The sequence below is a fragment of the Ailuropoda melanoleuca genome, chromosome 6 (assembly GCF_002007445.2).
Source record: "Ailuropoda melanoleuca isolate Jingjing chromosome 6, ASM200744v2, whole genome shotgun sequence".
In the NCBI taxonomy this organism is placed as follows: domain Eukaryota; kingdom Metazoa; phylum Chordata; class Mammalia; order Carnivora; family Ursidae; genus Ailuropoda; species Ailuropoda melanoleuca.
In genome coordinates, this window is record NC_048223.1 from 81,345,389 (window position 1) to 81,358,455 (window position 13,067).

A 13,067-nucleotide genomic window follows, 5' to 3' on the forward strand; every position below is an offset into this window, starting at 1 on the left:
GGGGCAGGGCGGTCCTCAGGTAGATTCCGGAGGTGGATTAGGATGGACTCGAGGTGCCGAGACTGCGGGGAACGCTTCTTCCATGTGCGTGTGCACTGACATCTGTCTGGGACATCCCTAGCTTCCACTAGATATTTGATTCTGAATCCCTGAAAGTTTAAGAAGCCGTAACGCAGCCATCGAGAGGCATCTCCTAGCCCCATCTGCAGCCTCCCCACGTGTCACATGGTGTCCTGCTTGCACGTAGCCCAGTCTAAGTTGGGACGTCCTCTTCTGACTTCAAAACGTTAAATGTTGAAAGTCTTGGCCATGGTTGGGTGACCCCAGCTGCTGAAAAAATGCTGCATCATTTTTTCTAGTAACTGTTCTTTCTGTAGAACAGTCACTCTGAGGGCAGGAGTTTCTGGAAAGGAGTATATAAACTCCCTGTGATATAAAGAAGCCTTTCTTCTTAAGTGCTACTTGAAAAACGATCCCCTGTTGGGGAGTGCCATGACACTTCGTGTGTAACATACACAAACGTCCCCCAGCAACTGTGGCCGGGGGGAGCCAATATGGCCTGAGCCATAGATGTGCATATAGAGGTGGTAGGGGTAGTGATGTCGTGTCCTCTTTCCAAGCCTCTTTCAGTTAAGAAAGGACTTAGGGTTAAAAATAAGATAATAATTAGGTCGGAATCATTGAACACCAGATCTAAGAATTTTAGTTTTCAGCTGTGAAATGAGGCTTAAATAAGCTTGTCCTCAGCGGCCCAGTGAGATCTTACCCACAGAGGTAATGTCAAAGCCCAACCCATTAGCCCCTGCTCAAATGCCCCCAAAGCCTCCCTGAGAAATGCGTCTTGAGAATCAGACCTCCTCATGTTCTTGTGGGACGGTCATCACTTGGGTGGGAATGGAATCACAGAATTGGTTACATAAATGAAATAGGAAAACATCCCATTTTTTCTCGGGTATGTTTTCTTGTTACTTCACCAGTTGGAGACAATAGCCCCAGATGTCTTCCCCAGGGACCAGGGCACAGATGTTTTTCTAAAGCACTTGGTTGCAAAGTACCTTAGAGTCACAGGGAATCAGTACTCGGGAGTGCCCGAAAGAGCCCCTGGCCAAGTCTTGCCTTTTGTTGCGGGGACTTCTGAGGCCTGGAGTAGAGGAGTCTCAAGCAGTTGATCTGCATCCATCAGATTCTCCTTTACAGACAGGAGACAAGCTGCAGAGGAGGAAAGTTCCCAGCTCTCAAGGCCCTGGGGTTTGAAAGTCACACGCATGCTTGCTCGTGTTTGCTGGGATGAGGAAGCTGCTGAGGACATCCGTCTTCAGAAAGTGGGGAGTGCGACAGGTGAGCAGGGGGGCTTTTCCTGCCCTGGCTTCCCTGCAATCCTTTACCCCTGATTTTCGTGGCATGAACTAAGTTGGTTGGTTGAAATGTGGAAGAGCTGTGACCAGAATGAGAGGACGCAGGCATGCAGATGAATCTCTGAGAACCTTTCAGCTGGAGAACTCTGATGTCAGGAGTCTTGGGTTTTCGGGCCACTGGAGTTCCACTGAGGTTGCAGGTGGTCTCTGAGAAAGGGTCTCTGAGCTCCTTGGTGTTCATAATGCGGTCCATGGACCAACGGCATCAACATCACTGGGAGCCTGTTGGAGATGTGGGACCACAGGCCCACCCAGTCCTCCTGAATCAGAATATATATTTGCACGAGCTCACCAGTGATTCCTCTGCACATTAAGTTTGAGAACTAGTGGCTTAGGAAATAGTCTTTTGGAAAAAAAAAAATGAAGAACACCATGGAGAAAAGGCTGTGAGCAGAGCCAGGAGGGTCAGGTGGCAATCCCATCTCTAGAACAAACTCACCGATTGGCCTTGGGAACACCACGGTCAGGCTCAGAACGGCAGCTCTCTCATCTGAAAACGAGGGGGTTGGACTGGGTGATCTTTATTCTCTAGCCTCGCAGGCATCTCTGATATGAGCTGGGAGGGGGAGCCCCACTCAGCTGAAGATCAGAGAGCTTCTTGCTGTGTAAAACACTCCCTAATCAGCCTTATGTCAAGTCCCCCGCCCCCCGACTAACCACAGTGACAAGTCCCAAGAGTGCACCTTGTCAGGCTGTGAATAAAGTTCAGGCAGCTTGGTTAATTACCCTGACACCAACTAGAGTTAGCTACCCAGCAGCTCGGGAGCTCGTCTTAATGATTATAGGAACGCACACGCCGTGGCTTCCAGCTCAGCCACCACCCCTGCAGCCTACAGCTTTGTTTAGAGCCTTGGATTCTCCCAGAAGGTCCCCAAGGGCATCAGGAGTCCAGATAGGCTCCCCTTGCCCATTGCACATGAGTGTGAGGTCCTTTTCCAAATGCGTCATTAGTGAAGCCTTGTCATCATTACAGACAACACGGTTGCTTTCTCTCGTGCCTCTGCTTGGAACTGGCTCCAAGTTCTCCACTGCTGGCAAGAAAAGGCTGGGCTGGATGTGCTCCTTATAGTTCTCCAGTTACATCTCCGTTAATCTCTGCCTTGAACTCTCTGCAAACACAGAGGGCTGTGTTTGGTTCCCTGTAGCTTCGTTCCCGTCGACATGTGGAAACGTATTTCTTCTATTTGCGCACATTTCTTCTGCTCAGAACACTTTTCTCTGCTCTAGACTGTCATCCCTACTCATCCTTCAGATTTTACAGTCTACATCGCCTCCCCTCCAGAAAGATATAGTGTCTATATCATGTCCCCATGTTCAGGTTGAGTGCAGACATTTCTGTAGAGTTCTGTGCTATGCCAGTTACACTAGACATGACATTGAGTTTGAAGAGTTTCCTTACAAAACAGTGAACTCTGGGCTGTCTGAGACCATGCCTGACTTACTTACCGTCTAAGCTCCATGAGGAAGGGGGCTGTTTCCTGTGTCATTGACAGCTCTATTGGGAGTGCCTTGTACATTGCCTGGCACACAGCAGATGATCAGTAAATGTCCTCTGAATGAATGAAGAAATGAATTCCCTGTGCTCAGGACAGTGTCTGGTGCGTGATGAACAATCAATGTTGGCTCAAAGTGAATGAAAGGAGGAATGGAGACTTTTCTGTTTTCAGCGTAAAGTCTGGCGAGGAAAAGCTCATTAGGACAGATTGCCCGAGACGCTGAAGCACAAAGGTGCCCACAGCCCAGTCAGCTCTGAAGAGGTGTGACGCCAGACAAGGAGGTGAGACTTGTCTCATGACTGTGGGACCTGTGGCGAGAGATGCCAAGAGAGGACTTCTGTAAGAAGGATTCTCTGAATGAACGACCGTGGGGAAGTGTGAGGGGTGTGCTTTCTCAGCTGGTGTGCACATCCCTTCTTGAGTGTGGGCTGTCTGAGGACCTACACGGCGGGTCCCAAGCCCAGTCTTTTATCTGGACCAAGAGGTAGAGGCAAAGAAGGGATTCTCTAGGCAGGCCCTTTAGAGAGGACAAGACAGTCTCAATTTTTATAGCCAGCAAGTAATGTAACTGACATTGGAAGCCACATCCTTATAGGCCTTATGCCCAGGGCTCTTTCTAAGCTTCATGCTCTGAAAAAAAGCTGGGAACTTGATTTTATTTATTTTTTTTTAAGCAAAGGCCGTTCGAAAATATCTCTTTCTTTACATGGGGTGGCAGCAGTGGGATAAAAGTCCAATGTCCACATGCAAAAATAACTGGGGGAAGAGAATCAGAGAATCGGGGCATTTCTGGAAGGTCTCCTTTTTTCTAAGCTGCTTTGGATCAGGCTGCTCAGCTCATCTCTCAAGGTCTGGGGTTGGAGAGGAAAGGTTCTATTTTATTCACTTTTAAAAGAAGATTTCTCTCCCTCCCTCTCTTCTTTTTCCCTAGCAATCCCTCAGCCTAACTAAGTAGCTTCCCAGGGAACTGTGTTGAAAGGTTTCTTCTCCTATGACCCAGGGCGCACAGCAGAGGAGACAGGATAGGATGATGATTAGAAATCCAGATTTGGAAGTCAGACACCTGTGGGCTTAAACTCAGCTTTACCACCAATGAGCCACGTGACCTCTGCCACGTGACTGACTATCTCTGAGCCTGTTTTCTCATCTGTACATGGGGGATAACCGTAGTCTTAATCACTCAGCAAATTTATGAGATAGTGAGATAAGTACAAGAAAGATATTTAATATGGGATAACAAACCCCAGCCATGACTCCCAAATTAGAAAGTTCTGAAAACTGAAAGTATTTCTCATAACTCATTTGGCAGTAAAATCTGATCTTAATTGAACTCACTTGGCAACAAAATCTGACTTGAACTCACATAACGTGACTTGGAGCTGTGATTGTGACTAGCCATGTTTTGCTGCATGGGGTTGCTATTCATGTGTTTGATACTGAGGGTAATGCCTCAGTATCCACAGGCATGCTAGGCCACGTAAGCCACGTGCTGTATGTACCCTATTACCTTTCTAAAGTCTAGAGTGGTTTGGTTTCCAGCATACGTGTGGCTCCAAAGATGTTGCCCAAGGGATTGTGGACCTGTCCAGTACCTGCCCGTAGGTCCCCCAGAACTATCATCAGCTCTGCTACAGGGGTTTTCCCAAGGACACCCAGAGATCTGCTTGCCTCTGAGACTGTCCTCAGGTGTTATTTATTCCACAACCATGACCTTGACCAAAAATCTCTCTTTGACATTCAACTTGAACTTCCTCCACTAGAAATCCATTTCTTTAGTTATTTCAAGCACTTTGGTCATTGAGAGGCCACTTGTAAAGATGAAAATTGAATATTGGTTGAGTGAGTGTTGAGAGCGAGAGGTACTCATAAACCAGGACTGGATGAGAATAGGAGCAAGACATAGAATCACAGAGGTGAAAACATCACCCACAGGACAACAGCACTAATACTATACCCACAGCCAGCTCTGGAAGTTAAACAGAACTTCAACACATGGGAAGTTCTAGTTGTACAGAAGGCGTGGAAGAAGGAATATGATTTGTAACATCCCCCTCTTTCTCTATCAAAAGAATGTGGGAAAGCTTTTTAAAAAAGACAAAATCTAATCTAATTAATATAGGGTTAAAAAATCAAATGTTATATACATAAGTCAAGGGCAAGGGATAAGGTAAAGAAGGTTGCTACATTTGACTCAGAAACCCAGCTTTGAGCTTCCTGGTAGCCAGGGGAAAAAGGAAAACATGATGCTTACATATTCTCATAGTGTGTGTTTTAAGTACCTATTGCTGCATAATGGACTGCCCCAGAAGTTGGTGGCTTAAAATAATCCTTTGCTTTCGCTCACAATTTTATGGATTAGGAATTTGGGGAAAGTCAGGCTGGGCAGTTTACCTCTGGTATGCCTGACACTAGCCGGGGTGGCTGGAGCTATAGGAATGATCTCCAAGAACGGCTTCTATAGTCTTGTATCTGGTGGATCTCTGTTCTTGGCTTCCCTCCCCATGCATCAGCTCATCCTCTGGGTCCTTTCCATGGGACTTGGATTTCTTACTGCATGATGGCCTTAGAATATTTGCACTTTTTACATGGCAACTGGTTTCTCAGAGACAGGAGTAGGAACTATACGACAAGTTCAGGTCCATGCCCAGAACGGGCACAGCATCAGTTCCACCAGATTCTCTTGATCAAAGCAGTCAGAGGGTCTGCTCACATTCAAGGAGCTGGAGAAATAGACTCCCACTCCTGACTGAGGTGGACGACAAGGTCACCTTGCGGAAGAGCATGTGGAATGAGGGATATTGTTGTGATCATCTCTGGAAAAATAATCTGCTACAACAGGCTAAAAGGAAGCATGCACATTTGTCAGGAGGAATGACAGTTTTCTAGCCCTGAACTTGTCAGATGAATTAGGCGGCATCTTTTCTAGAGAACAGTCATTGCACATTGACTGAAACAGACAATGTCATAAAAGCCAGTTTGAAGAAGATGCAGAAACAGCTCAGGATTTTATCTACTTTTTTTTTTAGTTTTTATTTATTTATGTAATCTCTACAGCCAATGGGGGCTCAAAGTCATGACCCCAAGATCAAGAGTCGCATGCCCTTCTGACGGAGCCAGCCAGGTGCCCCTATACTTCTTAATTCGGAATGCTGAAAACTTCATTCAAGAGCTCTGGTCCCTGAAATGAGTGCTAATTCTTGGAATCAATTGCACCTTTCAACTCCTGATGATCATATAATGTAGCGGCATCATGTACCAGGGGAGCCATCCTGCCATGCGCCTGTCCCTGCCCTCCTGGTAACCCGGCTTGCGGGGAAGGCAACATGCATAGCCATACAGCGTTAGTGTGGACCTAAATTTTTCAGATGTGATCAGAGAGCAGCCTACATTAAATTCGTGTTAGACATGGGTGTCTCTGACACCCAGATACAGGTGTTTGTTAAAAATCCAGAAGCTTGGCCCCATTTTTCCCTGCAGACACCTAGGGAGCAGCTTTGACCATGCTCCACAGGTGACCCCAAGCTTGCTGACACTGAGCGCTCCACATAAGGACCCACGGTGAGAGCTTGAAGCAGGATCTCTCCTGGCAGCCAGTGCTGATGGAGGCCTTCCTCTGCTCAGGGACCATCCTAGGTGGTTCACATGACATGAGCTCATCTCCACAATAGCTCGGTGAACTATGATTCTCATTTACCAGATAAGCAATTGGAGACTCAGACAGGTTTCAGAACCTGTCCAAAGTCGCACCGTTTCTAATAGCTGATGCCTGGACTCCCCTAAAGGGTCTGGATTGAAGCCCTTGCTGATGGGTTCTATGAGGACAGGTGACCAGAGAGGACTTCAGTGACCCTGCATCCCATGCTAGGATGCTATAAACTCCCTGGGACATGAGACTGTCTCCAAGATGTGTGTCCTGGTATTGGAAAATATGGAAATACTCCACACGATGAGTTTTGTTAATATGATCTCTTCAGAAGACAGCAGGTCGGAGAACAGCCACTGGCGTCCTGTCTTGGGGCTGATGCCTGCTGGTTGTGGCACCCCCAGCCCAGAGGTTTCATTTCACGTAGCCACATTTTGGTGGTCTGTGAAAGGGGGATTGCGTTGGGCCGCCTCTAGACCATCTTCTATCTCAAAATGTGTCCTACGTCCTGGCTGGCTTGATGGGCTAGCCGCACGCCCAGTACTGCTTGTGGATTCACTGATTCCCTAAGTGTTTCATTCATTCAATTCGTCCAACAAATGACTTCCCTGGACCTGCTCTTGCACTCAATTCTCAGAGAAGTAAATGTGTAAAGTGCCCACTTAATAACTTAAAAGGTGATTTTGCCCATCTCTTCTCGCTGCTCCGTCCCCCAAAGGACTCACCTGTCCGTGTGTGCCCCCTCTTGCCCCAGCGCGGCCTGCAGGACAGCTCTCGCTGTTTGAAGGGAAACGGAGCTGGCTATGACCCCAGCGCCGTGCAAGGTCAGGCTGGCCAGGGCAGGGACACGCCCTCACCATTGCAAGTGCGACCCTCACGGTGGGGATGAGAAAGCCATAATTCTGTCATCCTACAGATGAGGCAACTAAAAGGTCAAGAGAAGGGAGCTCTTTGTCCAGGGTCACAGCAAGTTTATGGGCAAGAGGGAAGGTTGGGGAGCCGTGTAGGAAAGGAAAAGAAGAATACAGGCCCACAAAGAGAACCTGGCGCTGCGTTCCTCCTGGCAGCTGCTTCCTGAAGACCTGCTGGTTTGCAAGACACGCGCTCCAGGCTGGCCTGCTCATTAGCCCCAGGATCATTCCCCAGGCAAGGGGTCTGCGGCCTGGGCCGCCCTCCCTCAACCAGCCCCCCCTGCTCTGCAGCATGTCTCCTTTTCCGGAGTTGCTGACTAGAGCAGTCCCTGCTTCACTATGGTCTCACCAGCCTGCTGTTGGGGAGCAGGGGACCTGTAGACATGTTCCTGGGGGGGTCCCAGGTGGATAGGCGACTTTGAGTTTTTACCAGCAGAAGAGGAGACAGCGGGGCCCAGAGGTGAGGTCGCTTCCACTCCGAGCCCTGTGCCCTGGCAGCTTCTCTCCCAGTTTTGGGTCTTCTGGGAAGCGCTTAGCAAGTGTCTCAGCTTCCAGACCAAGGCCTGCTGTTCTGGGCTCCGGGGGAGATGTTTTCGGTATAGAATGCTCCACGCAGCCATCTCCGCAGGGGTGGGTAAGGAGTGGGTGAGGGCAGACCTCTCCGCTCATCAGCATTCAGAGTGTGACTTCCCCACTCTGTCTCCTAGGTGACTCTACATGTCCTAGGACAGCTTTCAGAATGCCTCCTGCCTTGCTCCTTGCACTTGGAAATGGGCGGGGGGGAGCGGTGCGGGTGACTATATGTGGAATTTGTTGGGATCAGGCAGAAGGAAGCAAAGACACTCTCTTCTGATTCATGACATGTGAGAACGTTCTTTTGACAGAGCAGCTCCTAGTAATAGTAACAGCTCCTAGTAATAGTAACAGCTCCCGGGGCCTTCGACAGGCCCCAGCCCAGAACCTTCAGCACCCTGCCAAGTTCGGCAGCATCCCTCTGCAGGAGGGGGCAGAGAGGAGGGGGGCAGAGGCTGCCTGGGGAGAGGCAGCATTAGAGGGGACAGAGACAGAGACAGGGACACAAGGCGGAGGGAGTGGCGCAGGGACACAGGAAGTCAGAAGCGGTGGCGGATGGAGACAGGTGGAGGTGGACATATATACGGAGATTAGGTCCTTGCCTCCCAGCATCATTCCCACGCTCCCCGAGGCCCCCGCTGGGTCCTGCAGGCCCCGCCCCTCCCGGAAGCCCAGTGGCTAGCCTGGTGGTGCAGAAGGGAAAGAGGTGTGCCACCTGCTTCAGCGAATTTGTGGACCTCTGGAGCCTACAGAGGTTTCCAGGTCCGTTGGCCTGTAGCTCAGGAAAGTCGCCTTCTCCCTGATGTCATGATCTGGGGGCTCTGGGTGGTGCTAATTATTCCAAAAAGAATATCTTTTTAAAAATAAAACGTTGCTTTTTCTCTTTAAAAATAACTTTTTCCCACCCCTGCTGCTTCACTACAAAAGAAAACAATGCAAGCTCATCGCGGAGAACTTGGAAAATATAAAAAGATACAAGAAAAAAAAACCAACATGAATTATAATCACATCACCTCATGATAGCCACCACCAGCAACTGGATGGTATTCTTTTCAGTCTTCTGTCAACGCACGGAGCTGTGTAATTAGCAGTAATACACCGCAAGCTCTTTTTACATAGTATTCGGCATCACTATTTTATTAGTGTATATATTCTAATCCATGGTGAGGCTTTCTTTATTGAGGTAATCTATACTGGAATATTTAGTTTGCAGCTAACTTAGCTACCATGGATAATATTTTAAAAAATATCTTTCTGCCTCCATGTCTGCCTGAGTGTCTGATGATTTCTTCAGGCTATATTTAAAGAAGGTGACTTACTATGTCAGAGGTCATAGATTTTTTAGCACACACGCTCTCTAACTCTCGCCATCTATGCACATATACACATACACACATCTGAGAGACAACATAGGTATAACATTTTATATTTATAACTGCTCAAGAAGCCGGGTGTCCCTACTTCTGGATTGTAGCCCCCCTCCCACTGCAATCCCCATTCCTCCAACTATCACTCATCCTATACACCAAGGTCGAATCAAACCTCCTGAAAAGACTAATTCGATCACATCAGTTCAACACCTTTATTGATTCCCTTTACCTGTATCTGTCACATAAAGAATAGTGCACATTTACGACTATCTGTGTTCTTCATCTGTGTCCTCTGTTCTGTACAATTATTACATATCATCTGTGTCTGGACTGAGGCTCTATAGGCATGGAGGGAACCAACCATCAGCTCTACCCTTAATGAGCCTATGGTTCGATGGGTTAAAACAACACACAGTTCCTGGCCTCTTGTCCTGCTTTATTTTTCCTTATAGCACTGACAACTACCAGTATTTCATTATTATATTATTTTATTCTTCTTTATTGTCTGTTGCCTCCCTTATACTATAAGCTTCACAAAAGGGAGTGGCTTTCTCTGTTTTGTTGACCTCTGTGTCCACAGAGCCTGGTGTAAGAGCCCAGAACGTGGCAGTTACAAACCAGATATCTGTGATTGAGTAACTATATTCTGTGATGTTGAACTTCCAATTCTTTTTGATGAGCTAGAAAAATAGGAAATGAAACAATGCCCAACCTCAGGAGAGTATTGCTCAAGCCTAGAATGCTTGAGCTCTGACCAGTCCCCTGTCGTGATATCCAATGCCAGCACATCGCATCCCTGAAAACAGCTACCACTCCCTCCACTGTGGGGATATAGGAAATGGGATCATACGAGATGAATGTTCTGGCAACTGTTTGGGGTCCAGAGGAGGCTCCCAGTTGGGACTATTTCCTATTGAAGAGGTACAACAAGCATTCGATCTCAGCAAGTGACACAGCAGTGGAGCTCAAAAAGAATATTCATGAGGCTCTCTAAAGCTGACGTTGAAGAAATGAAATAAGTACTTCTCTGCAACACTTCTGTGGTATTGATTTCTGGGGTGTTTTTCACAACTGTGAGCATTCAGAGTAGTTAAAATTCTTTCCTGGTTACCTATTCGCTTTTGACACATGCGGCAGCAATGGGGCAAGGAACCATTGAAAGGACAATACTGACAAAAAGCATGACAGGATTTCAGGTCCCAAATGTGTCATAGAGACTCCTCCCACCTTTTTCCTGTTTTCCTTCACCTTTACCTTTCTTCGGTCTTCCTATCATAGTCTTTTCATGGGTCCTTTTTATTTCCTTCTGTTGATTTTTTTTTTAAACCAGTTGGAGTGTCCGTATCCTTTAATACGAAAATTTAGCCCATTCACTTTTAGTATAGCAACACTTTTACGCAATTTTATTCCTTCAGTTGGTTTTATTTATTTTGTTTTTTTCTTTTCCTTTTCCCTGTTTTTCAGTTTTTGTGATTCCTTGTTCTTTGTATTTGTAATTTTGACTTGATTTTTTTTTGTTCCACTAATATTTTCCTTCTGTTTCCCCACACTCATAATTAAATACATGCTTCTCTATCCCATGAAAACAAAATGCCAAATATTTTCCCTACTGCTGCCCCCTCACTCTAGTATTGTGTGGCCTTTAAAATCCTTTTAATTCCCCACTCTTCCTCTCGATGAGACCTTTAGAACCCTTTTGCTTGTACCTTCTCTCCCTTTGTCCCCCACCCAAATCCCACTTTTTCCCAAGATAGTTTTATTATAATTGGTTCCAGACTGTTATTAGGCTTTCCTATAATATTGTGTCATTTCTATTTTAGGATCATTATTTAGCACTTTCATTACACATTCCAAGAAATTCTATAATTATCCATTTAAGTTTAACTATATATAGGTTAATTACTCACTGCTGTTTCTCTCTCTCTCTCTCTCCTTTTTTTTTTTTTTTTTCTGTCTTCCACAGTCTCTGTTCTGATTCAATTTTATGGCCTGAATCCTTCCATTATTATTGTTCTTAGATGGTGCGGTGGTTTTAAAATAAGTCCAAGAATTCTTTAATACTCCTCGCTTCTTGAGGTAGAGCTTCATTCCCTCCCCTGTATGTGGCTGGATGTGCTTCCAACAAGTAGAATGCAGAAGCAACAGCATGTGGCTTCTGAGACTAGGCCATAAAAACCACTGTGGCTTCCCTCTTGCTGTCTTTTTTGGATCACTAGCTATGGAAGAAGCAAGTTGCCATATTCAAGAGTACTCGAGCAGCCCTGTGGAGACATCTGCATGGTGAGAAGTGGAGGCCTCCTACCATCAGCCGCGGAGTGAGTCATCTTGGAAGCAGGTCCCCAATTGGTTCCAGTCAAATCTTCAGATGACTGCAGCTGCCACATTGTCAGACCCCATGTTGAGGTACCCAGAGGAAGCTTCTTCATCTTCCTGTTATCTTCTTGGCCACAGGGATGGTGAGGACCCAGCCTATCTGTTCAACCCACCTGTTCGGGAGCCTGGGAAGATCATCAGGTACTCTCAGGAACATAGCCTGGCCTAAGAGGCCCTTCTTCTTGTTTCTCCAGAGGTTGAGGTATCTCAGGATCCTTTATTGTTTTGATCTTCTCCTTGGTGCTCTGACTGAGACCCCAACTCTTGCTGGGACCAGAGAGGAAATGAAATACTGTGGGATTTTCTCACAATTGGCAGATCCCACTGCTAACTGACCTCAGCACTCATGACCTCTGGGGAAGGAACTGTGTTGGATTAGATGTGGAGGTAAGCCATTTCCTTCCCAGAAAGCCATCTGTCTCTTGATAATTCCCTGATCCCTGGTGAGAGGTGACTCCCCCATGCTCTCAATGCTCATTGTCTCTGATCACATCCTACTTGGACCTAGGTTATTTTGGCTTTGGGTGGCCTCCTCCTGCACACTGTGAGTATCTTGAAGACAGTGATCCTACTTTACTCTTCCTTGTTCCCCCAGCACCTGGAACAGCATGAATGCTTATTGGAAACTTGTGAAAGAGAACTCATCGTTTCTCCCTGGTGGCTTGTGTAAAACACTGGTCTTCCCTTTCACAGAGGTGGTACTGGTATGCCCACTGAGGGTCCTAAAGACATATGTACTTGGAGTAGTTGGAAGTTGGTTTGGGGTTGCACCTTAATATCCCTACTATCTTGAGTGAATTCTTCTGCAAGTACAGTATTTGCTTCAGGGAGTTGTAGAAGGTGTGATGTGTGATCCATTGGGCTGGAGAAGATGGGTAGAGTCTTTGTTTTGTGCAACCCATATGGGTTCCGACCTACTTCTTGGAGTCTACCTGGAAGGCTGTCTTAGTAAACCCAAAAGAGTCAGTTTGGACTCTAAGCCACCCACAGAAGACTTCTGTGGCCTCCCCACAGTGGAACGGAGAGCACTGGCCTGGGCCGTTGTTTCCTTGAGGGTGTTCTAGGGAGCATATTTCCCATGAGTTACTTTGTGAAAGAAGGACACCGAGGTCAAAAATGTTTAGAAAACTTGCCTACCTATGTCATAGAGTACAATTGGATAAACAAATAATGAGCAGAAAACCAGTAAAGAAACCTGTTTAGATCTAGCAAACCCAAATGTCTCAGACAACTGAGGCCTGTGGACCTCATCCTCCTTTTATCATATAATGCCAACCAACAACCGG